Here is a 26759-nt window from a genome sequence, read left to right on the forward strand (position 1 = left end):
AAAACTTAAAAGCACACACTGAAATGTCATATTATCATAGATCCACGTTTCAGCTCACAAGTGCTCAGGAATAGATGCGGCGGTTTTGCGTCGCGTGTTTCTTTTTAAGTGGTCCTTAGGCAGTAATGTGTTCTAACTTTGCTAGTTTTTTTTTAAAAATAATAATGTCTATAAATAACAACTCATTGGTATTTAAAGATTATAAAACACAGGGATTGAAATGTACATCCACCACGTTTCACTTAAAATCTTAAGGGTGTTTTTTTCCCAGTTGATGAAGTGAAACAGTTTAAAGTTTGAACTCCAGAATTACCAGGCTTCCATGCTTTGCCTGTACACATACACATCTTCCAACACCTCCACCACCAACCATCCAGCACTGGTGATGAATAGGAAACCTGATCGAGCAAAGCCTCAGCATCACCTCTGTACAGCAGGATGACATGATTAGGAGGTGACAGCTTCTGTAACAACATCTCTGCATTTATCTTTCTCTGCTCTCTCTCTCTCTCTGTCTTTCACTCTGTGTCACTCTCCCTCTCTCACTCGTTCTCTCTCTCTGTCTCTTTCCTCTCAACAAGTCAGACTACTCTATAATTAATGTCCCTGAGGGCTATCCGCAGGTCAGGTAAGGGGGGGTGCTGTTGAGACAGGTAGTCTTGACACCTCCAGCTTTGTAGCTTCTGCATGCAGGCGGGTAGGTGGCTGAGAAGGGGTAGGAGAGGCCACTGATGAGGGCTGGAGCATGTTTAGGTTGGAAGCTAAGGCGGGAGGAACACTGCAGGTTGAAGGAAGGAGGCCCAAGTGTGCAACCTTTTCACCTGAGAGACAAAAAGGTTGGTTTCACAGGATTAACCAGTCAAATCTGGCGCATTAAAGGCTTAGCTCATCGGGAGCTTCACATTTGACTGACGGGGAGATCCCACACGTGTTTAAACTAAGAAAGGTGCTTTGAAATGGGATAAAATTTTGAGGAGTGATTTAAAGAAAACTTTGTTTTAAAGAAACCTGAGCTTGTGAAATCCTCAACTAGTCAAAAGTTCCCCTAACACTTTCATTCTTTGTGGTGCTTGTGTGCTGCTTACAGGTTGTTTAGCACTTCTGGTTGTATAGAAGTTTAAAGTGAGCCCCTTTACCACTCCACTCTTATGTGTCTTTACAACATTCACACAGTCTCCCTCTCTGCATTTCACAAACACGGCAGCCGCCCTTTTCCCCGACAATCACTCTCTGAATAGCCACTTATGCCTGTGATTTCCATTGGTGAAGAGGCATTTTTTTTCTTTTTCCTTCTCAAGTTTTGAATAGAAGCAGAAAAATGGAAAAGAGGAGCGGGGGTGATGAGCAGGGTGATGGGAGAATTGGACAAAGGAAATTAAGTTGAGACAGCAGAGGAGAGGGAGCCATGCTTGCGGAAATATGTAAAACACCGTGGGGTTGTCCAGGGTGCACTATAGAGGTCACTGCGAGGGCAAAGGGGTCAAGTGACACTCAAACAGCATTTTTGTGTCATTATGGGAGTGCCGGAAAAGGCTGTGAATAGATTGGCATAGGGTTACAGGGCACTGATGGACAGTGAAGTGGGTGAAGGACCTTAATGCCACGATGTTTTAGTGGCACTCATCCACAAAGAATTTGTCGTCTTCCTTCGGTTGTGTTTTTGTCGTGAGAGCTTAGCAAAGGTACAAACTTCTATTTTCTGAAACCTGATTAAAGTACAAGATCTATCACGCTTTACGTCCTAAAAAGACAGTATTAAGCCCCTAATTTTATCAGCCGGATATTTTTTGTTAATTTTCAGTGTCAAATTATTTTCATCTCTCTGTGTTTATCAAAGGAGATGTAACCTCTGACAGCTTCATTCGCTTTCTATTTGCAGTTGGTGCTCTGTTACGAGCTGACAGATTTGTGATGTCTGACTTCTGCTGTACTGTACCATACTTAAGAAACTGAACCAGAGCCAATGAGCTGTAAGATATCCTGTGAGATCTAATGCAAGTTGTGATTGGTAACGCATTTTATTTTACCAACTTCTCCAGGCAGTGTAGAACAAAGGTTTGTCGTTTCATCAAGTCTGATTAAGTGAACACAGGAAATACTGCGCTGTAGTAGTGGGTGGCAAACAGAGCCATTTTGACAGGCAGCGGAGCTCTATTTCTCCTTATTACTGTTTGTTTGTCTTTCTTTCACCTCACGGTTATAAACAGGTCCCACGAGTGCCAGAGATGTCCACGGCCAAACTGACAGTATTGACCTTGTAGCACCAACTCATTTTGTCCCATTCTGTACGATCTGTCTGTTATCTTGTTAAGACCTACAACTGTAACCCGCAGCCTAAGACATTTAATATATGATATAATGATACTTATCCCTGGGGATCACCTGATATGCTGTTTCCATGCAGGAGGGAGATGGATAGGGCACAGCGGGCATCACTTCCTTGCGTTTTGCTTGCCAACTGGCAGAGTCCGCCACCAGACATGTTCGGGGGTAATCCGAGAGGTGGGCTGAGCTGCGGCAGCTATGACTTTCATCACACCTGTGCTAAAAGCCCAGAGAGGAGCAGCTTGCCCATTCTACCTACTACCCCCCCTCCCCGGTAAGGGAATATTGCGACTGCAGCAGATCAGATGGGCTCACATCCTGTCAGACTCATCAGATTTCAGGACAACTGAGTGCTTTTGTCAGCTGAATTCCAGACATCTTCTTCCTTTCTTCGCAGAAGGGTTTTTCAAAGATAATGTGTCTCAGGACTTGACCCCCCTCAAAACAATAGCATCATTGATACCGTGATGACTCTAACTAATGCTAATGGTGTACGGTACATAATTCATGAGATGTCAGTTTGATCAAAATATGAAGTCCTTAGCCTACAATCTATACCAAACCAGCAGGGCAGAAAGAGGGAGACAACAAGTCTGATGCTCCTTTCATGATGTCTCAGCTCGTCCTCTTATCTATTGCAGCTTGTCTCTCAGTGCCCTCTGTCATAGATGTCATTCTTCCGTGACACCTGTCTGCCCTCGCTTCTTGTCTCACTGTCCCATCTCCTTCTCTGTGGGGTGGAACTGTTTGTTTTCGGAGGTTTGTTTATAGGGGAAGGAATACACCGCTGCTCCAGGCCCCCGTCTAGTCTTTCAGCTCATCACACAAAACATGACAGCCCTCTTTCTCTTTGGTGCTGAGATGAGCCGTTTCTCCCGTCCCCATAGGGAGTCAAAATTTTTCAGTTTCGCTCCCTCCTTCTTCAACTTCACTCGAACACAGCCGATCGATATTGTGTGAGTGAGCGAATGCTACCTGCTTTGGGCCGTCTGCACAAACATTGTGTAATTTGGCAAGTGATGTGGTTTGAGGTTATATACCAGTATATTTCAAAAGGAATGAATGTTTCACTGAATGCACGTATTTCTAAGTAGTTTTTTTTTTTCCACACACAAGCTGTCCTTGAATGGAAATTCAGTATCAACTCAATCGGGCTTTTTCAGATTCGTTTCAAGGCAAAAAATGTACAATCTAGTGGCACAAAAATCCCAAATCATTAAATACTTATTTTCTATCATTTTTTTTGTTCATTAACACTCCGCAATGCCAACGTAATCGGTTCCATTTGGACACAGCAAGTTGTAATTACGGCAATAAAATTAGGTCTTTATTCTGGTAAACATGAGCAGTGAAAAGACTATGATTGGCCTGTAAATGGGAATGATGTGAAATCAGTCACTGACAACTTGTAGCTTGTAATTATACTGTTTTCCTGACACACTGTGTAATTATGTTGTTTACTTTAGCAGTGATCTGTTAAACACTTAAGTGTTCCCATTTGTAATATCTGTGAATTTGGTACATTGAAAATGCAGTTCAAGTGTATTTTTTGTTGTCACGGCCGACTCTCACAACCATCGGCCTGAAACCAAGTTACACTTTTAGATGGGGGGGGGTCTGAGGCTCATGGAAAAGTGTTAATAGAAATAATCATACTGGGTGGCCTACCACTGGCCATCAAAGGCCTTCAGTGCTCCACCCAGCAGGCTGGCTCCCAGTTTCACTCTTTTTTTAGTACCTTATTACATTTTTTCATGCTTTTCTGTGTAATTTAGCTTTCTCTTCAGAGCATATCAGCACATCAGATAACCCCAAGGTGTAACAGTAAATCCTTGAGTTCACACACATACTCAGGAGTTGTGTTTGTCTTGCTGGTGTGCGCAAGTTGTGTTTCTTTTTCTTTTTTTGTCTTTATAGCATGGAGTTAAGACTGAATCAGCTGTTCACACAGGCTCTCACATTGCACACACACAGGCACGATACTCTGGCTTGTACAAAGGCGCAGTTGCACAGTAGCAAACACACACATTTCTTTCTTCTTTTTTTTTGCACACAAAAACACTCACACACCTAAAGAGGGGGCTGTGCCTCCGGGGGCCACGTCAGTTACCTGCTGACACACAGGCTAGTGATTGATGAGACGCCGGGGGCGCTGGAGTAGACTTTGTCAGCTGCTCATAATTTATACATCTTATCTCCATCAGAAGAAAAGACAGAATGCCGCGTTGTGTATATGGAGATGAAAACACTGGGCTTGTTTAGGCAGCGGTGACAGGGTAGCTGCTAGCTGTTAGCCGTGGCGCAGAGTGAAAACTCAGATTGCTATCTGTTAGCTTTCTCACCAAGTCCCTCTGTGGCCAGAGCCTTCACTCTTTACCTGTGATGAATCCTCTGTCTGTCAGTCATTTCCACTCACTTTCATTGCCTCTTTCCCGCTCTCTCTCATGTTTCCTCCCTCTTTGTGTCTCTCTCTGTCTCGCTCTCTCGTGTCTCTATTTCTCTGTTGTGACCCTTTCTCTTTTTTCTCGTCTCGCTCCTCTGTCTATCTCCTGTCACATTCTCAGGCCAGACAGGTCCAAGCCTCTGCTGAAAGCTGCTGGCTCGTCCTCAGTCCACTCACAGGGCGAAGGTCAGGACAGAGGCATGGCTTGAGTTACAGAATAATTAGCTGTGTCGGTGTCATGTTGAAATCAGTGTTCAGACGGTGTTATTTAGTACCGTGCAGCTCTGAGTCTGTTTGTTCTTGTTTAAAATCCTGTGCGTACAGTTAGGCAACTAGCGAGGGTGGTTATTCTCAGACTGTGGTTGATTTATTTTACTCCACTATAATTCATTAGAAAAACGGTACTTTTTATGCTTTTTAGCAGTGAATTATTTTATTTTAGAAAATCTAAACCACGTACAAATCAAGTTATTAAAAATATATATTGTTGCCATGACATCGATGATTTAGAAATATTTCAATGATGGCGTATAAATAGCACTACTCTTTCTTTTTTTAATCAGGATATTTTAAATTATACTTAATAGAGTATTTTCTTTTATCATTATTATAATGCAACTTTTACCCAGGTAAAAGACATTAGTACTTTTTCTACTATTATTTTTTTAAACCTTGAATTTCTTTGTTTGTCCCACAACAGTCTGTAACTTAATGAATGATTAAAGAACTTCTTTCCCAGAAGAACAGAGGCGCACACTGTCTCGCTGCTTAAAACAAATGCAGTGTCTCATTGATTTTCGATTTTGTCATTTCAGGTATTGTAGTTCTTATTTTTGTTTTGCTCAAGTTCAAGCCAAAAAGGAAATAAATAAATAAATAAATATATATCTCACTGATCGTGCGTAGAGCTTCTTGCTAGTAAACGAATCTGACTTTTGTTGCCCTGTACACTCAGCGTTTGATATTGCCTTCCTGAATGTGAAAAGAAAGTTTATCAACCCAAAGAACTTTGCCTTACTCTCCTCCATTTGTATTTTAGCATGCTTTGTTCTTTCAAATTGCATTCAGATGTTTTTTTTAAGAGTGTCAGTTAACTACTACACCAGCAAAACAACTTTGATTCCATAACCCCTTCCCACTATTGATCTTGCCTTGTAGATAAAAGGCTGCTCTCTCTGAAATCATGCATTTTTCATTGTGGTATCAATGGCAGCCTTTGCATTTGGCATCACACTTAGCTTAAAGCTATACTCACAAATGCTGTCTGTTTTGCTGTATTGATTCAGGGGGTTTGCATCTTGTATATTTGAGATATCAGTCCCCTGGTGTCATTTTACTTTATCTTTGAGCAGCCTGATAGCTGTAAAAAAGCCCAAAAGAATCAAGCAAATTAGCCTAATTAGTGTTTTTTGGTGTATATTAACATTGTGCTTTGCGTGAAATTATCAGGCTGAAGCATTTAACTAAAAAATGCTTTTATTAAAAACAGTGTTTGTGGTACTTCACATCCCCATGACGGCTCAGGCTTCTGCAGGTGCTTGAACTGTTTGAACACTTATGTGCGCATTATTTATTATTTTTTTCCCAGGATTACACTCACAGTAAATGCAATGAAATTTTACCATAAGAATATTTTCATGCTGTTCTTGTAAAATGCTGATCCCACATCGGTGCTAAACGTATACCTTGAAGGAAAAATAAAATTGAAAATAGAGGTCCAGTGCTACCTTCCTATACCAAATAGCAGTTCACATTGTAGTGATGCTGATGCTTGTCAGGTGTTAAACAACACTTTCGACCAAGGACAGACAAATGAGAGAGTCCTCCTCTCTAATAGAATCTAAAAAGATGAAAAATATAGTGCAGGAGGCAGGAAGGACTAGTCAAAGAGGTGACCATCAGCATCTCAGCGGTGTGGTTTGGCAGCCTCCAGCCTGCCATGGTGTAATTGGAGAGAAAACATATATGGGAGCAAATAACCCCCTGTCAGGGGCATTAAAGGGAGATGTTGTGACGACTGAGAGCCCTGCTAGCTGAGCACAGCAAAGTGGAGGGGAAGAATAAGGCCCATCAAATGGAAAAAAAAACTTGCTTGAAGCAGCAGTACATCCAAATATTCAAGATAATTGTTGACCGGTGGTGCAATACGGCGTCCATGTTTGTTTGTGGATCGTTCCCTCAAGAGGAAAAAAATATATAAATAGATATTTGTCAGTATTGTCACTGCTATTTTCTATTCATCCATCCACTCCATGCTTTGATTGATTTGATACGTCTGCTTTGATGAGTGCAATTTGAAAATGGCAACGGGTCACATTTATAGCAGAAGTGCTCAGCCCGTATTACTGTGAAGTGACACGAAGGTAGATGATTGAAACGGGGAGGAAATGTGAGTCGCTGTCAAAACTTCGAACTGAAAGGTGGAAGGGAAACACGCAGACAAAGTGGGAATTCAAACAGATCGATGGTGTTAGTGTGCGAAGAGGTGCAGGATCAACAGACTGAGTATTTCTGTTAGGCAACAGTTTGTTTTCCTGTATTATAACAAGCATTTGCCTACAATGTCAGCCTGTCGAACTCTAAACATAATATAATAAGCACAGATGTTTGGCCTTTCATGTGGACTTGAGGGTTGTGCGTTGGTGCCAATGAAACACTGGGGGTGGAAAGTACTTCTTACCAAAAGAAATTAGATTTTGGCCCGACTTAGTCAAAAATCCTAACTCCTTAAATGTTAAGGGCTCTCTGTCGTGCTCTTTTTCCTCTTTTCTCCCACGTCTGTACTTCATAATCATCATAAAAGAATTTGCGTGCCTCTTCTGAACCTCCCGTGCGTTTGGAACCTGTCTGACCTCGCCATTCAACCGAGCGTGTCAAAATGTTAATGAGGATTCCCCAAAAGCGCTTCGAGGTTAAATAAAGTCATCATAAGCTGTCGGTCGAAATTCAGTAATTTATTTACTTGGCATGTTTCCACTTTCCCTGCCACTCTGCCTCAGTTCTTGTTTCTATCCAGCGACAGGGCTTGTCTTGTTGGGTTTTGTTTAATTTTTTTTTTTTTTAATGTGTGTGCGCGCAGGCAGCTGTGCAGGCAGCTTTTGTCTGTGTGTGAGATTGCTGCTTTAGCTCTGTGGCCCCTCTCATTAATCATTTGGTCAGACTATTTATAATGTGGCAGCCACACCGCCACCTCGGTTGCCATTGGCTTTTGTCAACGTGGCACTGTGTTTTGTGGCAGGAGGAAACCTAATTATTAACTGTTAAGATGGCAGCCAGCAGTAAAGACGGTAAAGGACCATGTCAACACGGCTGCTTGACAATCAAGCTAGAGTGATGGCCCACTGAGCGGTCATGGACCAACACCAGCACACTGTGTGGCTCAGTCCCAGTTTTCATGAGCTTAAATATATGTGTTTATTTTCTTTTAGTTTATTTTTTTGTATAGTGCTGTATTTTGCAATTTTTTTTTAACATTTTTAAGCTGATTTTTTTAATTAATGATGATGAGTTTTGCACATCATGCACCTCACACACTGAATGCACTGACTAAATTTTGCCCAGTTGGAAAGGACTTACTATGCATGAACATCCACAACCATCAGCTATAAACGCACACTTGTTTGATCAGGTAATTGTATTTCTGATAAAGTTTTGAAAAAAATTACCATTTCTGTGTAAAAAGGTTTCCTGACTGAAACCTGGCGAGTTCTTCTTATTAATCATTTGTGTTCATGCTGCAAATGTCAAACTAGCACAAATGATTAAATCATTCCCTGATTTGCTAAACAATCCCATATCTTGCAAAATCCAGGGAAGATTGAGCTGGCCCTGGACTTGAAGTGTCAAAAGAATATAATATCTTTCTGTGGTGAAGAGAAAAAAAAAAGAATTAGTGAAATCCTCCTGGAGAATGACAGTCTTTGTTATTTGTCTTCTGACTCCTTAGCAGACAGCTATCATGAAAAAAGAGAACTCACTGTGCACCACCGAGAGAAGAAAAATATGTGAGTCAGACTTTCCCCTCCTCCTTCCTTTCCCCAAAGCTTGAGATCCCCCTTCCAAAAATGAAAAGGATCAAGTTGCTGTCACTGTCACTGCACAAACATAAACTTTTCTGGCACCTAATAAATAGGCAGTGTGGCATTGTTCTCAAAGCCAGACAGGTGTGTCTGCCTCAGTGATGATGGATTCCATTATTCTGTATGGAAAGCCTGTTGGCTTTCTTGTCATATGTTGTCACACATCTCTCTCCTGAGAGAGAAAGGTTTGAAAGATGGCCAAAAGTAATTACACAGACGCTTCCCTGATGCTGCTGCCATGTGTTTTCTCCTGCTCATCACCACCAAAGGTAGAAAAAAAATTCTGTTACCCACAGCTATATTTCACGGGGAGATGGGGAGTACAGACATGTTGGTGCTATGGTGCTCTCCTGGTTGTGGTGATTGCTAGCTCATTAACCCGTCAGCTTTGTTTTTCCTAGCTATGAACACTAGCTTTGGGAAAGGGCCCTGGGCACTTTTACTCATCACTAAGGTGGAGTAGTACGCCCCGATCTGGGTGTGTGGTGATGACATTATTTGCACCTGAATGGCAGGTACATCAACATCTCCTTGTAAACGTTTCAAAAGCGAGACAGTGGAAACTTTGTTCTCCTCACAGCCCACTTGGGTTGCTGACAGCTTGCTGATTGATATTATCATTCTTAATGTCAGTAAATAGAGGCATGCCTGATAAAGAATCGGTTTCCTCTTGGTGCTGGAGAGCTCATTTATCTTTCTGCAGCTCACCCTAGCATATGCTGAAATTGGAGCCGGAAGTACCCTTCTATTTCAGTCAGAAAGTGATGTGTGTGTATGTGTTTTTTCCCTCCGTGCCATCTCCTAATCTCGCCTCCCTGTCTCACTTTCTCTCCTTGTCTCGGTCCCGCTGGTTATTTTGATTCTGAATTAGTGAGACTTAACTGGGAGGGAAGATCTTAGAAGAGCTTAAGTCAGTTGTAATATGTTAGGACAACTCTTGATTAGATTCTGTCAGACTGAGGTCTCTCTGTCTCTCTCCTGTTCCAGTCTCCCCATCCCAGAACACTAGCTTAACAATAAGCAGATATCGAGCCGCTCAAGGGCCCTTCCATGAATTTGTTACCAAAATAAGGCCCTTGTTAGACTGATACTTCGTCAGAGAGAGCCTCCATTATCTAATTGTGCCTTTTGTATAGTATGTTTTTCTTTTACGAGTTAGCCCCTGAAGAAGAAACGGTGTATAAAATCTGCAGACAAGCCCTTCTAGAACTGCACAGTGGTCACAAAAGGTCCTACAGATATCATATTGAAAAGGTTAAACACTGACAGTGAACAACCCTAACATGGTGGGTACACAACCTCCAGTGAACAGTAACAAATGATGGCATTTGAAAAAAGGAAAAAAAGGCACATGGAAAAGCTATTTTTTTTCCTTTTTTCTGTCAGCAGCGAATAGGTTACACCACCGTATATCGTGGTCACGCTGCTCAGAAAATTAAACACGCAAAAACATATCTGAGTGTTTGACTATAACAATGCAATTCAAAGCACCGATCTGCATGGTTTTTTTTTTCTCCCCCCCCCACTCCAGCCCCCCCCCCCCTCTCCCCACACACACACACACACACACACACACACACACAGCTATTATGTTGACAGATCGCGCTGATATCCACTGAGCTGGTGATAGATACGTCATATCTTGGGGAGAAATAGGTTTGTCCTCAGCAGGTGAATATGCGGCTCACTCATCCTCCAAGTGGAGAGACACGCATGACACTTTTCGACACTCTCTCTCTGATAGCACTTTGGCATGCAGGCAGAATCAAAGGGGGCATCTTTCACATGCAATTAGAGCGGAAAATAAAGACGATGAAGCGCGGTGTACAAAGGGAAGCTGGGGATCAGAAGGCTGTAATGAAAGGTGATTAGAAGTAGAGGCCCCAGCCAATAAGCTGCAAAGAGCTGGGGAAATAAACTCATCCTGTTAGGGATCTTTGTTGAGGACACTATTAGGCATTATCAAAGCTGATAATGACAGACAGCCACTGGCAGACAGAGATGACTATGCTAGACTATCCTAGATGATAACAAGTAATAAATCAAACCTCATTTTTGAGTGTGGAAGATGTGAACGTCATCTGCCTGAATGTACATGCGTAGTCCACTTGGTTACAAAAAACTGGCTGATAATGAAATTTATGTCACTGGGACCCAAGCATGCCAGTATAAGATCTGAGTCTACATGAAAGGCAGGATAGAACCTGGGCAGGTCTTTAGTGTGTCGCAGAGAAACAAACAAACCTGCATGCTCACATCCCACACCTCACAGTCGATTTAGTTTTTTCCTTAATCGCCAGTTAACTTAATGTGCACGTCTTTGGATTCTGGGAGGAAACTGGAGCACCTGCAGGGAGAGCGTGCAAACTTCATATAGAAAGGCCCCAGTTAACCAGCAGGTTTGAACCTGTTCTGATCAGTGCCTGTGCAATGCATGCTGGCCACCCTTTAATGGCTCACGCTCTAATCCGTACGCAGGTTGGGCACAGAGTTGCAAACTCTGCAGATCAGATTGATTGCACCAAAGGTGGGGGTGTGGGGGTGGGGCATGTTCACAGTTGCACTACTGACCTATGGCACAATGGCTTTTCTACTGTAATCCAGGTTATATCCAGGTCTCATCACCAGTGGTGATCCTCGACATAAACAATCAGTTTGACACAGAATTTGATGTTTTCTCTTTGTGCAATTTCGTGAACTATTGTAAAATCACAAATGTGCACATGCACGTAGTTCTTTTTGATCACACCTCATATTACACATTATATACAGTTGGTCCAAGCATGCCTGCCTGGATATAAATACAGTAAGAATACTACTGAAAACTCATTAAATACAGGCGACATCATTGAAAAACTTCTGGGTGTTTTACCGACATGTATTACAGGAATAACTGCTCTGACCTTAAGTTTAATCACTTTTCTTTGGGGTTTTGTATGTATTTACCTTTCATCTGATTGAAGTCTGTTAAGGCAGAACATCATTAAAATGTGAGTGGAATCTGCTAGTTTCATCAGCGCCTTGAGGCACCATAATGTTGTGATTTGGCGCTTTATAAATAAAATTAAATTGAAATTGGACCTTGGTCAAAAGTGTATCATTTCACTGGTGACTGGATGGCATTTTCCCTTAGTTTTTCCATTGTTCCTATGTGTCCTCACAAGCAGTGGACCATCCTGCTGGGTACTGAGTGAGTGAGTGAGTGATGGGCATTTGTTGCACTGCTCTCTGACTAAACTAAAGAAAAGGAGACTCATTCCTCTGCCTGCCATTGCCAGCTGTGAGTGGTTGTCAGGGTTGGGGCTGGTCCAGGGCCTGCTAATGGTGCTGTCTGTCTCAGTCAAGTACTTGAGCTCTTGAGTCCCTCAAGGCACACCAAGCTCTAAAGTTTGACTGGAATTAGGCACCAGGTGAATGCACAGAGGGGCGACTAGGCTGCCATGGTTGCAATCAGTGCAACATTACAAACACAGTTCATGTCTTGAGAGGCTCTTTTTGAAGATGTTTTCTTAACCACTTAAAGGTTGAATGTCGAGTTAATCTTTGTGCAAGCCAGTGGATTTCTGAAAAAAATGGTTGGTAAATAAATTATACAACATGTATGTTTTATACCGGTTGATTATCATACCAAAAGGACCCCCACGTCCCCAAAACACAAAGGACAAAAAACATAAAAATAAACCAGAGACTGAGGAGGGGTCCCAGAGGCTTCCACAAACAAACAACACTAATTCAATGCTTCACTGACACAAAAGCGCATTCAATCAAACGCCAAATAACATCCTTGTCAAGCATCTGGTAAATGGGTTATTTGGCACCTTAAACAACAAGTTGCAGTTCAGGCCCATTCAGTTTGTCAGCAGACACTACTGGCATGCTGTCTGGGGATGAGAAGCTTAGCAAAACAAAAAAAGGAGGCTGCAGGGGAGCACTGGGGCAACCGGAGAGTTTAAGACCTGCAGTGTAGCTATTACAGGATGTCAGAAAATGTGCGTAATTGAAAATGATTAGAGCTCGCGTAAAAGCCGATCAAGTCAGGGTTTGGGGAGAAAGCGCAATTGTCCTGCATAATCCTGCCTCATTCTGTTCTTTCATCTGGATGAAGAGATCAAAAAAGAAAGGATTTGTAAGGGCCAGACCTCCCTTCGCTACAGCCGCTGAGCTCAGCTCCTCTCTTTGCTTTGCTTCTTTTCAAATGTACTTCCTCTCTCGCACCCTCCGTGATGCGTGTTTCTTTTTGTTATCTGCGACATCCGTCATTTGTTCCAATGCACGCAGAAGTCAGCAAGCATTCATATGCATTTTAGCTGCAATATCTGCATGCTTGGCATTAAGTTGTGAATCGCGAAGAGGGGCCTGTGTGACAGCATGTTTAGAGATTGCACGGTGTTGCTCTTCATTATGAGACTTCAAAGGGACACACACAAACCCACACATAAACTATGAGCTGTACTTCCTTTATGCATCTTCCAGAAAAGGAAAAAAAAATTAAGAAAAAAAAAACGAGGATAGAAAGCAGTCTGAAATGAAAGCTAGAGGGGCCTAGAGAGAGTCAAAGAGAGACACACATGGAGGAATCAGCTGTGTGCTGAATGGATCTGAGTTGGGGGAGAACACTGCCCTTATGCCCTCTCTTTGAAGTGAGGCACAGGCCGTATGTACAGGCCCCAGAGAGGGGCACGTCTACATCCCCCCCATAGGCTGGCTGAAGGCGGCAGTCCATGCGGAGCGCGAGATACAGAGAAAAGAGTGAAGCTTTCCAACTAGGCAGCTTCCTCTCTGCGCTTTGTCTTCACCTGCATCACAGTTATTTTGTCAAGAGAAAGCTTGGAGAATTGAGCTCTGCCATTCCTGATTTAATGCCTGCATTATTTTAAGGTTATAAGATGCTATTTTAAAAGGTGTTTTATGTGATTACGACTGATGTATAAAAAGGCAGTAGTCTAACAAGTGATAGCATGCACATGCAGCTCATTCAAATCCTCTATAATGGCCCTGAGTGTTTACCTTAAGATAAATTCTCCTAAACAGAAACATGAGTGATGGGCGTTTAGTTCTCATCTCAACAAATATGTTTAAACCAGCGAGTGAGGAGGGAGGGCGTCCATTTATGTTGAGTGCAGCACCGTTAACCGCTAGCTCGATTAGCAAGGAGGGGGAAAAAACTCGGAGCAGATGATCTCCGTCACTGTAAAGTCACACTGTTGCTCTTAGCTGTCGAAGCTGCGCTCACAGGACCCTCGTTGTAAACACACGCACGCGCGCTTTGATGGGCTGTTCTCAGCTTGCGCACCCAACACTCGGCTCGCGGGTTGGGTGGGATGCGGAGAGACGGTGTGAGGTCTTGTCTGGTCCGAGCAACTCTTGCTCTGCTCTGGCCTCGGGGAATGTTTGGCGTGAGATAAGGCTGTGTTTGAAGAGGAGCTCCAGATGCTCGTATATTACAGGTTGTCTTGTCATGCCACAGATAAAGCCTCAGAGAAGCTCCTGTCGCCAAGCTGTACCACACACAGACACACACTCACAGTGAAGATAAACGTTTACAGGAAGCATTCACCCTTCGACAGTGTCGTGCTGTGAACGTCAGGGCTGTCATAGCTCGACCATTTTTAGGCTGCGGCTCATGTCTGCAGCATCTACATTTTGACATTGGCTTACATCCTGTATATCCCTTTTTATAAACACATGATTATATTTCCCTAACTTTGAGATAGCGCTCTAGTTTTAAATATATAATTAGCCTTAACAAACACTGACTGCTAGTTACTCTCTAAAAGGACATGGGAAGGGGAAAGGGTTTATTCTGCTTTCTGAGATTTGATTTGGTCACTGTGCACTGCCAGTTGGCTGTCCAGTGTCTTTTCACACTTAATAAAACAAAAATGCAGTCTTAATAATTTCAATTCCTAGTCTTAAAGTGATGTTACTATGCCTAGCATTTATTTTAATAAACTTTGAAATAGCTTTTACTGTAGGTCAGATTTTAAGTCTTGGCTTCAGTGTACTCTCAGCATGTAACCTGTTGAAATATCTCCTTGGAAAGCAAAATTGCTTAATTAGTTTGGGGGTTCCGTTTGATTGACCGTGTTCTTTGCTGTAAGTCTTCTTACCTTATTAAGAAGGAGAAACGCTAAGGTGTCCCTGTTTTCCATCCGACCTTGAATGAGGTTATACCTCACTAATAGGACAGGAGATAGTGTGTTTGTATAATGCAGAGCCGGGTTTCCCTTTGTCATTTAGTCGTGTGTTTGCTAAAGTGGAATGGTATATTGCTCGACATAAAACGTGGCATGTCTTCATTTGTCAGGCTCATAGAGCTGTGAGACAAACGATGTTCAGAGTGTATTTCTGAGGGCCCTCTGAGACCACAGTTGAGCGGTTGCTCACTGGTGCGTTTCTCATGCTAATGTCATGGTCTCACAGTCTATCTGTCACCCCATTACGCTAACATCATTATGCACAGGGGCCTGTCTGTGTCGCTGAAAAGGACAGAATTATTCCTGTCTTATTTTGAAGCAAATTGTTTGGGGAACATTTCTCTCTCTCTCTCGCTCTGTCTCGCTCTCCTTTTTTTTCCAGCGGTAATGGCGGGCCAATCATTTTGCGAGGCTCCAGGTATGCAGATGAATGAGTAGCTATTTGAGCTGTTTGGTGAAAGGGAGTTTTTGTATTATTCATGAGAGGGGTGGTGTGTCTGAAGGAGAAGGTGTGTGTGTGTGTGTGTGTGTATTAGGGGCCAGTTGGGCTATCAGACACGCATGCATTCACTCTCAGGTACAGTGTACATGCATTGACTATCGCACTAACTCTGAGACTGCCTCAAAATTGCAGATAAAAATTGTGGAAGTTTGTTTCTGCCACTGGAAATAAAAAAACAAAAAAATGTCATCTGTAACTCAAAATTTCAGGTTAGTATCTCAAAAATGTGACTTAGTGACTCAATATTTTCAAGTTACTTCCTTTTGGGTCAAAATTTACTTTGATTTTGACTGTGTAATTATTGCTGGGGATTTTAACATTCATGTGGACAACCCTCAGGACAAAGGGACTAAAGACCTGAGTAACACTCTGGGCAACTTTGGGCTGACTCAGCATGTAACAGAGGCCACACATAATAGAGGACACACTCTTGACCTACTGATCTCCAAGGGCCTGAGCATTTCAGAGGTTACTGTGTCTGATGTGGGCCTGTCTGATCATTACTGTGTTTTCTTTGAAAGTAAAATCTCAGCCCACACAAATATATCAACAACAGTGATCACAAAACGGTGTATAACTGAACACAGTAGTGCAATTTTTAACCAGGTCTTCCCATTAACACCTGACCTGTCCAGAGGGTCAGTCAATGAGCTCGTCAATAGCTTCAATGCTAACATGTTAAATGTAATGGACACTATTGCTCCCATTAAGGTGAAGGTTATCTCTGGAAGGAAAAAGTCTCCATGGAGAAACTCCACACTGGTGAAAAATGAAAAAAGAGAGTGTAGGAAAGCTGAGCGCAGATGGAGAAAAACAAACCTCCACGTTCATTATGACATTTATAAAGAGAAACTTCACAATTATAATTTACAACTGAGGAATGCAAGGAGGTCCTACTTCTCTGACATCATCACTAAAAACAGCCATAATGCTCGGGTCTTATTTTCTACAGTTGACAGGCTAACAAACCCCCCTGTGTCAGTGGCAGCTGAACTTCATTCGACCATGGCCTGCAATGACTTTGCCAAATTCTTCACTGAAAAAATCCAAAAAATTAGACAAGCAATTGGTACATCAACAGCAGATCCAGGATATGTACTGTGTCCACCAAAAAACTGTTTAAACACCATGAAACAGTTTCAACCTATTAACAGCAAAGACCTGGAGGACATCTTAGGTCAACTGAACTCCTCCTCCTGCTGTTTAGATGTCCTGCCAACAAGTTTTTTCAAAAAGGTCTCAAAGACTTTAGAGTCAGACCTGTTACAGATCGTCAACTTTTCTTTATTATCAGGTGTGTTTCCAGAATCACTAAAAACTGCTGTAATCAAACCTATACTGAAAAAGGACAATCTTGACAAGACACAAATGAACAACTACAGGCCGATCTCAAATCTCCCGTTTTTAAGTAAGATCATTGAAAAAGCAGTTTCTCAACAGCTCAGTTACTTCTTAAAACAGAATAACTGCTATGATGCCTTCCAGTCAGGTTTTAGACAGAACCACAGCACTGAAACCGCTCTGACCAAAGTGTTTAATGACATATGTCTGAATACAGACAGTGGAAAAATGTCAGTCCTAGTTTTACTGGATCTCAGTGCAGCATTTGATACAGTTGACCACAACATATTACTCAAACGACTGGAGAACTGGACAGGTCTTTCAGGAACTGTACTAAACTGGTTCAAAACATACGTAGAAAACAGGAAATACTTTGTATCAATAGGTAACTTCACATCTGAGCAGACAAGTATCACATGTGGAGTTCCCCAAGGTTCCATCTTGGGACCCCTTCTGTTTAACATCTACATGCTCCCACTGGCACAGATTATAAACAACAACAAAATAAACTATCACAGCTATGCAGATGACACACAAATATATATCACAATGTCACCAGGAGACCGAGGCCCTGTACAGGCTCTTGGTAAATGCATTGAGGAAATCAATGACTGGTTGTGCCACAATTTTCTCCAGCTAAACAAAAACAAAACTGAGGTAATAGTCTTTGGCGCCAAAGAAAAACGATTACAGGTCACCAGAGAACTTCAATCTATACATCTAAAAACCACAAACCAGGCGAGAAATTTGGGTGTAGTGATGGATGCAGACCTAAACTTAGAAAAACACATTAAGACAATAACAAAGTCAGCTTACTATCACCTCAAGAATATATCAAGGATAAAAGATCTGATGTCTCAACAGGACCTGGAAAAACTAGTCCATGCATTCATCTTTAGTAGGCTTGATTACTGTAACAGCATCTTTACAGGTCTACCTAAAAAATCAGTCAGACAACTACAGCTCATTCAGAACTCTGCTGCTCGAGTCCTCACTAAGACCAAAAAAGTGGACCACATCAGTCCAGCTCTGAGGTCTTTACACTGGCTGCCTGTCCGTCAGAGGATAGACTTTAAAGTTCTGATGCTGGTCTATAAAGCTCTGAATGGTTTAGGACCAAAATACATCAATGACCTCCTGACCCAGTATGAACCATCCAGATCCCTCAGGTCATCTGGATCCGGTCTTTTATCAGTTCCCAGAGTCAGAACCAGACACGGAGAAGCTGCATTCAGCTTTTATGCTCCTTATATCTGGAACAAACTCCCAGAAAGCCTCAGATCAGCTGAAACACTCAGTTTATTTAAATCCAGGTTGAAGACTCACCTGTTCTCAGCTGCATTTGAATAAAGCACCAAATCCACACTTTAAGCTTAAATTTCAAAACTTACATTTAACTACTGATTTTATCTACTGTTCTGATTTTATCTGTTTTGATTTTATATACTGTTGTTTGTTTGTTTGTTTGTTAATTAGTTAGTTAGTTTATTTGCTTGTTTTAATCAATTTTAAATCATGCTTTTTATTTGTTCTTGTTTCTAATGTCTCTATAAAGCACTTTGAATCACCTTGTTGTTGAATTGTGCTATACAAATAAACTTGCCTTGCCTTGCCTTGCCTTACTCAACTTTTTAAGATAACTCAAAAGTTCAACTTGGCTCTGCCTGGCAGAAACAAGCTTCCATGTGAACTATATGCTTGTCTTCTAGTAGGGATGCCATGTATTCTGAATGGTTGTTGGCTTTCTTGAATACTCAGTTTGAGGCTACTATTAAATATTAATTCTATTTATTTATTTATTTATTTTACCAGCTGTCAATGCACAAACTCTGCTCTAAGCAGCTTGATTTTTATAAATTAGGTGGATCTGCTATGGCCTTCTCTCCCTCATCCACCTTACTCGTTTCCTCTTACCCAGTGTAGGTTCAGTCTAAGCTCTCAGTCTTAATACTTTGGTTCTGGGAAAGAACACAAATTCCATGAGTGTGTCAGCAGGTTTGCAGGTCTCCTGCATGTGTGCCGCCTCTCTTTGTGGGAGCAATGCATACACCCACCTGCTAATTGAAAAGCTTCAATCAGCTCGGCTAACTGAGGAGACAACCCTGGGTTCCTGTAATTGCTCTGGTGACAGTGCTTCACCAAGAAAAAAAAAGGGAAAGCCTTTCTGTGTCTCTGTGTCATCATTTGCACAGCGTTATGAATAGGTTAATAAAATGAAATACTTTAATTATAGCTTACTTGCCATATTGTTAATGGTGCCAGTGTGGCTCAATTGAATAATACAGTTTCTACTATTAATTATCTGAAAGTGAACTTGTTAAAATGATATTTTACAGCCCCTTGATAAAATTATCGCTAGAGGCAATGTAATGATAGACAGACAAAGGCCATGCACGAATTATCATAAACTATTAGCTTGTTTCCAAAGGGTTTTATGTTAATCTTTTAGTGCTTAAGTACCCTGCAATTAACATATCAGGAGGAGCTGCCTTCCAGCTAGGCTTGCAAATTGAAGTGCTCAGATAAAAAAGCTATTGAGATGAAACCCTGAAAGAGAAGAGGAGCTATCGCACTGAAGTGTGCTGGAATTTTTACTCGTGCGCTTGTGTGTCTGTGCGCACATTTGTGAGAGAGGGAGAGAGCGATAGAGAGACCAAGAGCACCGAGACAAAGAATGAGTGAAAAAGAGAGCAAGATGCCGTGAGAGTGTCTGTGATCAAGGATGTATAACAATTCCATTATCTCTCGGGTGATGACATGAGATGTCTCTTTCAGGCCTCTCTCCCTTTGTCTAATGCTGCACAGTGTGTGAGGTATAGCTGGAATGAAATGGCTCTCATTGGCTACGATGGCGGCATCTGATGGAATGTGTTTACACATCAGGCTAGTGGCTTGATATGTAAATGCAGCTCGCTGAAAAGGCTACAGGGAGATATGGTTCATTGTTGGGTCCTCGCAGCCTGCTTTTCCTTTTATGCTAAGCACAATTGTATCCACTGAGCGAGCATCTTGTAAAACACCCGTTGCCTTTGGTGAGTTAAACCCACAGAGGAGACCCATGCTTTGGAAGATATGCATGTTTTATAGGGTAATTGGCAGCGTTGCTTTGCTCTGCGTTCTTTGTAGTTGACACATGGCACCATTTACGTTTATTACAATTAAAAGAAAATGCCCATAAAGCATGTGTTGACAAAAGAAGAGGGTAATTATTCCTCCGAGTATTATCTTCAGATTATTTCTTCCAGGAAAATGTATTATATATTTTATACTGATACTGATTCTTTTCTTCTTCTTGTTATTTTATGTTATCGGGCTTGTAGTTGTATTTAGAAAAGACTTGTGTTTGTCATCCACATTGTAGGAATTAATTCACAGTGTGTGCAAACAGTGAGTTGTTGGACTTTTTATCCTAATAGACATTCTAATAGACATCGGTCCTGACTCTGTGAAACCATATTGCCCATAGAGTGTTGTGATATTTTCCTCCATCACCCAAAGATGGATGACTCTACTGAGGCCCTAATCTCATGTTAAAGATTTGTTGGCCTCTAGGAGTCAGGCCTAGCATTGAGGTGCCTCACCTGATTTATATTCACTGGCACTGGAAGGAGAGCCAAGTGCACTATCTGCAAAGCAGATGCTGCAGCAGTACCCTGGTATTAGGACTTATATTTCACCTGAAATAAAACCTCTGAGCAAGGTTGTGTCCTCGAACCGCCTCTTCTTTCTCTTTTTTTTTCCATCTTTTATTGGCTCTCGTCTTCTTCTTCTTCTAACATTTACTTTTAGTAATCTTTCATGTATACGATAACCTGACCAAAAAACCATTATGTCTGCAGTGGTTAATAGCAGAGAAAAAAGCATTTTGCAACAACCTTTAAATTTTTTCTCCTGTGGCTGGATATGAAATCAGAAAGCTGAGGCAAAAATAAGGCCCATCGCCAGCCAAAATGCGGATGAGCGTCGCCTTTAAAACCAAATTCTTGTCTGTCAGCTCCTGTAGTTTATGGGGCAGAGATTACAAAGCTACCGATACAATAAATTAAACTGATGGACAGAATTATGCCCAGTGCTTCCTGCTCTCCCCAATGACGCACACTAACTTAGCGCTGCCTGACAATGAGTATGATTTAACACCCGAGCAAGAGCGGAGAGAGGAGAAACATTCACAGGCAGAGGCACCTAGGCCTCTCACTTTGGCCCACAGCCTAGTGAATAAAACACTGCTTTAATTCACCCACAAACGTGTCGCCATTAAAAGCCTAAGAATAGGGATTGCAGATCATAAATACTCTCTGATTTATTAGCTGACAACAAAGAACATAAGCCCAGCCAAGGAGAGGGAGATTGTTTGACAGAGTCTTGTCAAGGGGAGAAAAAGAGAGGAAAAACACACTCGTTCCCTCATTCTCACTCGCAGACACTCTTAGCTAAATCTGACCAAGGATGTAGCCCAGCCCTATCTCCTGCAGCAGTGCAGGAGCAGATGTGTCTGCTCTCTTCTCAATGTGTGACAGACAGAAAAGATAAACAGAGAGAAAGGCTGAGAGGGAGGAAGAGACGGAGGGAGGGAGGTAAAGAGAGCAGGAGCTGGCACGGCACTGGCTAATTTATCTCGCTGAGAGACAGATTAAAGAGAGAGGAGAGTGAAACAAAGTTCCACTGGCTTAATCAGACAGCCTGCTAGCAGAAGACATGATAAATCAGAGCAGGCTCGGTCCTGGAGAAAGCCTTTGCTCTGGGAGGGAATGGGAGACATCCTCAGCCAAACAGCAGTATCTTTTACATGGGCTGTTGTGAATAGCGGCTCGTGAACCTGCGATGGTGTATACGTGCAATCGATACTCGTTGCTATTGTTTGAACAAACATTGTTGTACAGTAGTTGTCGGCTGTTACATCGCTCCAGCGCTGTTATTTTTAGGCGCGGGTGAACAATCCTGCTCGCTGGTGTTGTGTAAACAGGACAAAAGGACATGAAGGGCCTTAAGTTTCCCCCTCAGTTTTTCTGTGAAGCAGTGTCTTTCTTTAGCTTTGTGTCTGACAGGGGACTAACCTAAGGGCCTAACCCAGGAAGAGGAAAAGGGGCTTAGATATCCCTGTGTCATTAGTTCACTACGGGGTCACAGCTGGGCCACTCAGAGCATGATTACACCCCTTGATTTATCTGCTTTGGAGCCCTAGCACAGATAAATCTCGGAACTCATCCCCGCCGTGGGATCCTCACTGTCTGATAAACGGCCCAAGCTGAATAAACAACCGCCAACACCCCCCCCCCCCCCGCACCCTCCACAAACTCCCAAGCCCTCATACATTATGAATAATTCATTCAGGTTGCGAGCTCTGTTAAATGTGTATATTTTCTATGTTAAATGGCAAAGGTGCATTCACGATCTCTATCCAAAGGTGCACATCTTTGATGAAATAGTGAAGAGCCAGAGATTGACCGACATTTTGTTTTGTAGTTGTAAAAAAAGAAAAAAAAAATCCTCACCCACCTCCAGCTGTCGTCCTCGAGGGTTTTCACGTAAATTTGCCTTATGCAAATATGTCCCTACCACAGTTCCTGTGTAGATATTGGCCTGTCTGCCACTTTATCACAAAGTTTAGAGTCATTCATTACAGTGACCCCTGCAATAAATTTGCTTAGCGGAAAATTGCCCTCGCTGGTGTGTAGATGTGATCACGAGTGCATTTTAACTTAATTAATCGGCCGTTTCTGTTGACAAGAAATTTATGCAGTAATAATTTGCTCGAAATAGATGCAGAGCGCAGGAAATGAGATATCCATCAGGGCGCTTGTGTTCCGCCAGCTGCACCGCGGCTAATATGAAAGTATTTCAGGCTGCTCAGACCCTGCTGTTTGCGCAGTCAAGATTATATATACCCACGATCCATTGCCTGCCTCAGAGGCGCTCATGGAGGTCTATGATAACAAAGACTATGTGATTTATGGCCTGCTGTGAAAGCAGAAGTTGATGAGATTAAACAATTTCATAGCACGAGTGTTTCTCAGAGGGCCTTCTGATTTGTGGCAGCAACACCGACAGTAAATCAGGTTTATATATCTGAAAGCATGCTCAGCAAAGGAGTGCAATTACTATTTCAGACAGCTACTTTTTATTTAATTTTTATCCCTGGTTTGTCTCTTTTATTCCTGGCCTGTCACATAGCCACTCACCTTCATAAGTCCTTTTGAAGGAAGGGCTGAAAAAGATTGGGAGGGTGGGAAAGTCAAGGAGGGCTGGAGAGGACGGTGCAGTGGCATGTGCCCTCTGCTATCTCTCCTCGGCAGCTTTTACAGCAACAACAACAACAACCAGGGGAGGACAACAGGCACCAGAAGAAAGACACGGGCACAGAACAGGGGAAAGCACTCCATTTTTAATGCTTTGTTTGCCTGCTGCTCTGTCCCAGTCTGGGTAAATGGAGTAAGCAGAGTGTAATTAGAGAGCTCGGCTCGGCTCCTTTGCCACAAAGATGACATGCTGTAATGATACAGCTTACAGGCCCGCAGAGGGTTCTGTCTTGCGACGGAGCATCTCGGTGGTTTGCTCGTGACTTACGATAGGTGTGGAGGATGACAGCGTTATCGTTGCGACGTAGCGATTCCGAGATGCGGATGTGGGGGAACTTCCTGTGAAAGGTTGTCAGAGATTGGAGGCAAGCGGGAGATGGATACAGAGTGTTTTAATCATCTGTTTTTACAGGATGTGTCTAATATTTTCAAATGAAAATAAAGGCCAGCCTAATTATGTGGTGGTCTGATTTGTCACAATCACAGGCAAAATTGTGTTTGTGTGCTGAAAAACAAATCACAAAACCACGACGACAATAAGGCACCATTTTTTTTTTGTTTAATTAAGAAAAGAAGTCGTGCTACTGAATGTTTTGCTTGAGTTCAGGTCAGATTTCTTTAATTTAGACGCCAGAGCTTGAACTGTATTTACATCACACAACTCAAAATCTGTGTTAATCAACTAATCAGTTTTGAGTTTTGGCCTGAATGTAAGTGAACACTGAAATAGATGTGCATTAGTGTTTCGTGCATTAAAAAAATATTTTGTGTGTGTGTGTGTGTGTGTGTGTTTGAGGTTTTTAATGTGAGTTCCTGCACACATGCAAATGTGTGTGTTTTGAAGTTGCGGTTAAACGTTCAACGGGTGTTTGTGTGTCTGTGTCCTTGGGTGAAGATGTGAGTTGTGCATCTGTCTGCATCATCCCGTATCTTCCCAGAAAACATCAAGAGATCTCATTATTTTGACACATCTCAGGGTTTTTTTTTCCTCTTTTTTCTCTCCGTGTGCCTTGAGTCAAAATTAGTTTTCGTTCCCTCTGTGATCTTACTGACTGAAGCCGGCTCAAAGTAAAGAAAATCGCAGTCTTCGTAGCAGGGCTGAGTCAAACACACACTTCACACAGCCACAGTCTGAGTTAAGCATTGCTAAGTAACCTTCACATTTCACTCGTGTGAAGAGCTAATTTCCTTTAAGTTCACATGTCACTTTTTGTAGCTCTTTTTGTGGGTCCTCTTCAAATGTCTCTCGGCATCTAATTGCATAGGAAACATTCTAGACAAGCCAGTGTGACAGGCCCGCTCCCAGAGTCTTCAATTATTAAACATCCTACACTCTAGAAAACAGCCTTGACGTTAGATACAGCCCCTAATCGGAACAGAAAGCCTCATGATATGTCACACTCCTGAGTTGCTGTGGTTTTGTGCGTGTGTGTGTGTTTGTGTAGTTTGCCTTAAAACAAGGAAAGATGAAAATATTTCTTTTCACACCAGTTAAATAAGGCAAAACTATGACAAAAATAATTTTTGTCACAGGTAGATCAGAAAGCTCATACCTTACTTTTCCCCCTCTTGTTTAGTGATAAAAGAAATGGCGCCTGTGGAAATGTGAGAGACAACTGGTTAGGTTTTGCTTAAAAGTTTGACCAAGGTAACAAATTACAGTTTCGACTAATACTTGAAAGATTTCATGATGCTTTATTTGCGTGTGTGTCTGTCTGTCTTTGCAACTTTGTAGCATTAGCATCTGCGCCTGTGGAAAGGTCAAACTAAACCAAAATAAAAAATAGCTTTAAGCCAATTGTGCTGCATACCTGCAATGAAGACTTTCTCCTTTAAATCACCTGTACTTATCCAGCAAGACGCTCGCCCAAAAGGTCGACGACTCTTTAAATTTCAACCTCAAAACAAACACAGCCTTATTACCATCTGTGAGTCATCGCTGTGGGTGATTAACGTTCAGCGGCACTCAACCTTTGCCTGTCTGACGCTTAGTCGTACACAGAACTGCAGGTTTTTACTGTTGCCGGTTCACTCTGTGTGTCTCGTGCCCCGAGCGAAACATCAGTTCCTCTTGTGATCAGTGATCATATGATACGTTTACTCAGAACAAGTTCATTGGAGTAGAACTGGCTAATCATTAAACGCACGCTCAGTAGTCTTCCTGCTGGGGAAAACACTGCCGTTCTGCTCACAAGTGCAGGCACCGTTACATCAAATTTTCTTCCCCCTGCCATCACCCAAGAAAACGGAATTCATTCTTTTCATGCAAACTCATTTTATTTTTTCTTTTCACTACGCACGCTCAGAATCACTGAGGTCTCGTGTAACATGACATGAAAACATCTTAATTAATACACTTCTATTGCAGTCTTCGCCATATTTTGATGCCAAAGTACCCATTTTAATTATTTGACCTCATGCAAAGTGCTGCTCTGGCATCCAAAATAATATCTTGTGCACCAGTGTGATATTCCATTAGATTAGACTTTTCTTTGAGAGCGTACAAATGCCTCTGCTCGATCTCTGGTAGCGAATTAGAGCATTTTCCATTTCATCAGTGCCATTACATGCTGAGAGATGCTCCGAGCCGTTGCTGCTTATTCATTTTTCATTGTTTATTTCTAAAAGTGTTGCATTGTTTGTAACCTCCCCTCTCAAAAAAAACCAACTTTAGAAGTGCGAAACACGAATCATAAAAAATTCCATCTAGTGAAGAAATAAACGTGTCATTCCAGCATTAAATGTTGACTCAAATAAGTTCACAAGTTGTGTCTCCTCTGATCTCCAACATGATCAGAAAGCTGCACCAGTTTATAGAGACAAGATGTGAAAAAAGTTCCATGCACAGACACAAAAGAAATATTTTGATATAGACCCAAAGAGAAAACATATCAAAAGACATTTTTATACATGTCTTTTGCAAGCACAAAAAGCAGAAATGGTGTCAAGAGAAAACAAAACAGAAGGCTTGTTTCTTCCAACAATTGCTTTAAGCTACAAAAATCTCCTTGAGTCCCTAGCCTCCCCTCAATGTCAGCCCCCTCCCCTCCCCTCGCCCTCCCTTCCCCTCTCTCCTCTTCATTTCTCTCTTTTCCCCTTTTCCCTCTGTAAGGCAGGACAGGGCCCTCTTTGCACCCTGATAGGTTGCGGGCTGATGCTTAGCAACAACATTCCTGTGCCCTAAGTAGCAGTAAGCCTCTGGCTGAACTCTTTGATGTGGCTGTCAGGCCACATTTATTTCCTTTTAGCACTTTGTCTACTTGTCCAGATGTATAAGGAGATAAAAAGGGCTGGTGTTTACACTGGTCTCCCTCTGTAGCGCGGCTGTAATTAGATTGTATTGCTGGTCAGTCTTAAGGAGAGAGGTGAGGTGAGGCGAGGCAGGAACCAGCTGTGTCAGGATGAGCTGGTCAAAGGGAGACTTCAGAGACAGATCGCCAGAAAGGAAAACAGTGTGTAAGACATGGTGCAACACGATTGCTTTATGTGCTCACCGCGATGGCCGGCGTCAGATTTGAGAGAAATCTTCTAGATGAACTAATATCTTCATAATGTACTGTAATGTAACGCCCATCA

At 42.2% G+C, this 26759-nt stretch overlaps 1 protein-coding gene and 1 long non-coding RNA gene across 2 annotated transcripts in view; one reads left to right on the forward strand and one right to left on the reverse strand.

Moving 5' to 3' along the window:
• The window catches only part of lrmda (leucine rich melanocyte differentiation associated), a 209416-nt gene that overhangs the window by 147365 nt on the left and 35292 nt on the right, over nt 1-26759 (forward strand). The window lies entirely within an intron of this gene.
• On the reverse strand, nt 23232-25228 carry LOC146695427 (uncharacterized). The gene is made up of 3 exons (XR_014923584.1): nt 24995-25228; nt 24737-24778; nt 23232-23522 (listed from the first exon to the last, which is right to left on the reverse strand). It is a non-coding gene; the product is annotated as an uncharacterized LOC146695427 (long non-coding RNA).

Source organism: Copadichromis virginalis, linkage group LG13, assembly GCF_057382275.1.
Source record: "Copadichromis virginalis isolate Kocher_CV1m ecotype Utaka linkage group LG13, C_Virginalis_male_GT1.1, whole genome shotgun sequence".
Taxonomy (NCBI): Eukaryota; Metazoa; Chordata; class Actinopteri; order Cichliformes; family Cichlidae; genus Copadichromis; species Copadichromis virginalis.